The sequence below is a fragment of the Palaemon carinicauda genome, chromosome 3, assembly GCF_036898095.1.
Source record: "Palaemon carinicauda isolate YSFRI2023 chromosome 3, ASM3689809v2, whole genome shotgun sequence".
Classification (NCBI taxonomy): Eukaryota; Metazoa; Arthropoda; class Malacostraca; order Decapoda; family Palaemonidae; genus Palaemon; species Palaemon carinicauda.
Window position 1 is genome coordinate 172,324,779 of NC_090727.1, and position 5,270 is coordinate 172,330,048.

Here is a 5,270-nt window from a genome sequence, read left to right on the forward strand (position 1 = left end):
TGCCTATTTCCTCAGATCAAAGTGAGACTCAAGGCTTCCGTTATATAATGTTTGGTGTATCGCTATTGTTATCGAAAATGACTATAGACTCAAATGGATTTCGTGACGATTCCAAACATAACTAGAAACTTTAAAAGGGATATGGATAGTTCACGTGTTGCAGAGGTAAAGAAAAATGTCATTGCACTGTCTCATAATATCCAAGAGTTCGAACACATACATACAGTATGTAATCGACACTAAACTTCCCTTTTCAATGAGGTCAGGACTAGGGAGGACCAGGCAATGACCACAGACAACTCAACAGCCATCCCCAAGACCGTCAGGATATGTCACTGACGATGGCCCAAAAGGCTTTTTTAAAAAAAGGTTTAAAGGCTGCTCATGAATGGCAGACGCAAGGGACGGTGATATCACCCTGTCAGGAAGGACAATGCCCTAGACTGACCATATATACACATGATCAGCGCCCAAGACCCCTCTCCATCTAAGCTAGGACCAAGGAGGTCCAAGCAATGGCTGCTGATGACTGAGCATATAGACCTATAGGCTCCCCAAATCCCCCAACTTTATCTGACAAGGATGGTGATGTTGCAGCGACCAAAGGAACTAACGAGTTTGAGTGGGACTTGAACCCCAGTCTGGCGATCACTAGGTAAGAACGTTACCACCACAACCCCTAATCTTGTATTAAAGGCCCGACCACTCAAGAAGGGTTTATATCATATGATAATGCCTTCTAAAGGTGGGCATAGGAAAAGTACAATGAACAAATATGAACGCAGGGCTCAGGTGTACCAGTACTAAATTCGTATTTGGTAGGCAGCAAATTGCTCAGTGCAAGCTGCTCATGAGGTCACCCATATGTAATTCCAATCATTTGGAGTCAAGAAAATTACATGACATTAGTAATCTCACCCGTAAAGACTTGCGGAGTAAATGCATTGCTTTACCATTTGGGTTCCATCAACTATCCAAGGGGATAAAAGTAGAAGGTGAAGAGTGTATTCCACTAAAAGAAGTCTCCAACTTTGTGCTTCCAGTTCTTAAATAGTATCCATACACGAGGTTATAGTATATTAATACTTGCCCTTCAATATCCCCATCAACGACTCATCAGTGGTAAACATCTTTGCTTGAATCACCCCTGAGATTAAAAGATACGCGATGCTCTATTCAGAAGTCTTTCTGTACTGCTCTGTCCTCTATTCTAGACTCTTTGATTGATGTATACTGAATTAGCGAGCAAGTGAAATTTCAAACCCTTGGAGTTTTTCAGTTAGGTGAATGTAAGCCATTGAAGAAATTGGAATCCAAATTCTTGGAGCTTTACTTTACTATGATAAATTATAGAGAGTGAAGAAGAGAGAACTCAAATCCTTAAAGTTCTGGAGTTATTATGAATGTAAAGAAGTGATGAGAATTTTAGTAATTTCAAGGTGCTATTGCTGCTGTTTCTAATCCTACCTGAAACTTTAGGTTATTGATATGACAATAATGACTCAAAGTATGCTGTGCATTAGGATTCAATATGAATTTCTAGTATCATCTACAAGTAGGGCTATAAATAACTGCCTATTTCCTCATATCAGAGAAAGACTTATGGCTTCCGTGAAGTAATGCTAGGTGTATCGCTATAGTTATTGAAAATGACAACAGACTCAAAGGGATTTTTTGACGATTCCAAACATAACTAGAAATTTTAAAAGGGATATGGATAGCTCACGTGTTGCAGAGGTGAAGAGAAAGGTCATTGCACTGTCTAATAATATCCTAGAGTTCAAAACCATACATATGTAATCGATACTAAACTTCCCTTTTCAACGAGGTCAGGACTAGGGAGGACCAGGCAATGACCACAGACAACTCAACAGCCATACCCAAGACCGTCAGGATGTAAGTCACTGACGATGCCACAAAAGGTTTTTAAAAAAAAGGTTTAAAGGCCGCTCATGAATGGCAGACACAAGGGACGATTATATTGCCCTATCAAGCAGGACAATGCCCTAGACTGACCATGAATACATATGATCAGCGCCCAAGACCCTCTCCATCCAAGCTAGGACAAAGGAGGACCAGGCAATGGCTGCTGATGACTCAGCAGATAGACCTATAGGTTCCACCAAACCACCGCATTCTCAATTTACACTATTGATAACATCTCTTCACGTCAGAGCTGTCGTGTGTTAATCCCACTTAACTTCGAAATGTCCTATTCTCTACAGAAACCCGCCACTGGTTTCCTCCTGTTAATTAAAACCAAACTCTTGTCAGAGTTGATTTGTAAATGTTCAATACCTTCATATATATATATATATATATATATATATATATATATGTGAGTGTGTGTGTGTATGTGTGTGTGTATGGTTGTATATATATATATATATATATATATATATATATATATATATATATATATATATATATCCATGAAGACCCTCTCCCGTAATTTTATATATATATATATATATATATATATATATATATATATATATATATATATATATATATATATAAGATATTTATGTTAAAACTAAACTCTCATTATTATTGTAATAAAATCCACAGAAAAGGGGACCTGTATACCCCTTTCCCTACAAAGAACAAGTGTAAGCTCCGGAATTAAATCATATAATTCCTCAGCGTACCTCCATCCATGCTTCCTGCTATATAAAAAAAATGTTGAGGTGTCCGTGCTCACGTTATCTTCATTCCATTTGGATGTAGCTTTCATTCCGTTTCCGGCAGATGTCATTCCACGAATATCTGGGATGTTTGTTTTGGATTGTTTGGCCGGAAAAGGAAAAAAAAAAAAAGGAAATTGTGGCAACTACTTAATGTAATGTGAATATGTTGATCAGAGGATGTTAAGGTGGCAATAAGTTTGCTGAAAGTAGGACAGTACTGTTTACAAGGGACGAGCGAAGACACATACTTAAACAAACGTGCACACAGATATACTTATATATTTATTTAAATAGAAGATTAATTCCTTTGTTTCCTTTCCTCACGGGACTATTTATTTCTGTTGGAGCCCTTGGGCTTATAGCATCTTGCTTTTCCAACGAGGATTGTAGCTTGGCTAATAATGATAATAATAATAATAATAATAATAATAATAATAATGATAATAATAATAATAATAATAATAAAAGGAAATACAATTCAAAACTTAAGAGCAAATATGTCCTTAAAAGCTTTCAGAAGACCTGCTTCTTTACATTCATCTATCTATGGAAATATATATATGTATATATATATATTTATATATATATATATATATATATATATATATATATATATATACGTGTATATTTATATATCATCATTTATATATATGGATATATATATATATATATATATATATATATATATATATATATATATATATATATATATGTATATATATATATATACATGTATATATGTGTGGAGAGAGAGAGAGAGAGAGAGAGAGAGAGAGAGAGAGAGAGAGAGAGAGAGAGAGAGAGAGAGAGAGAGAGAAATATGTATGTATGTATGTATGCTCTGCGAGAATATCATCGCATATGGCATTTATCCAGTATATCTCCTTACTTTGCATAAGCTTGAATAAGGTACCACTGTCTGTACATACCTAACCGCGACTGTTTAAATCCTCACATACCACAGCGTTAAAAAGGTTTTAATTATTCTCACCAATTATCTGTGTAATTTCTTCTACTTTCAAATCATCCATCTCTTTCTACCCCTCATATCCATTTCCTGTGACCTGGGCTACCTGAAAAAAAATTAACGAGATGGCATCATTCGCGTACACGCTCCCACACGTAATTGAACCTGGCATTACATCTGGCCACCAGCGATGCCAGTTAGTACGACTGTGGCATTGCTAGCGCGTAACCGAAGCCGCCCACACACGCCCACGATCCATGTCCATAGCAAGATGTTAACACGGACTTAATCATCCCTTTCGAGACCCAACACGAAGAGAAATAACAAACATCTTTCTTTTTTTTTTTTTTTTACCGACGAAAACTTTCACGAGAGAACAAACACTCGGAGAAGCGAGCGACTGGCCATTTGCATCTGTTTGAACCTTCTCTGCTTAGATGGTCCGAGACCAAAAGACCTCGAGATCGTAAATTTGGAGGATGTAAGGGATTGTTGACGTTGAGATGGAAAGGAGTGGAACAGGTACAAGCTCTGGAGTGAAACTAGGCAGATGGATGGGATGGTAAAATGGAGGGCAGATTATAATTGAGGGAAAGAATTAGGGCGACCTATTTCTGGAGAGATACAAAAATTATTTTGCATTTTTTTTTCAATATTTGTTCATTTCCCAGACGACAGCTTTGTAGCTTTGTGAATAAAAGTTAAATACTTACTTGGAGATTTACTTAAGTAATTAATGGTTTATCTTGTACCCTAAAAAGCCTCGTATATTCTTAGAAGAAGGAGCAGGTTCATGTTTATGTAAAGGTGTATATACAAACTTACAAACACACATACACACACACACAAACACACACACACACACACACACATATATATATATATATATATATATATATATATATATATATATATATATATATATATATATACATAAACTTTAATAAGCTAAACATTTAGGATACCAATTCCTTGTCTACTATTTCTATGCAAATTTCCATTACTTGTGATATTTTATTTAATGTCCTTTTATTTCATACGAATGTTTTTTTTATAATAATGATAGAAACAACAGTAACAACAACAGCATCAACAACAACAATGATAATAATAATAATAATAATAATAATAATAATAATTTTGATAATAGAACATTGAATTTAACTCGCTTATCTGAAGCAGAGAGAGAGAGAGAGAGAGAGAGAGAGAGAGAGAGAGAGAGAGAGAGAGAGAGAGAGAGAGAGAGAGAGAGAGAGTTAAAAGTAATTGAATGAAATCTGGCGAATCTCGAGGCAGATGGACACATGAAGAAGAAGAATCGTCGTGTAAATATTTATCTAAGAAAAAATAGGAGGAAAAAGTTTAGATTGAAAGAAAGAAAATGAAAGGGATGAAAAAAGAGGAAAAGAAGGAAAAGACCATAAAAAGATAAGCAACAAAATGAAACATAATTGAGCAGTTATGATGGTAGAATGAAAACAGAAAGAAGGAGGTAACAAAAGTTTTGAAAAAAAGAGGAAAAGACGATAAAAAGATAAGCAATAAAATGAAACATAATTGAGGAGTTATAATGAAAGAATGGACGTAGAAAGAAGGATATAACAAAAGTTTTA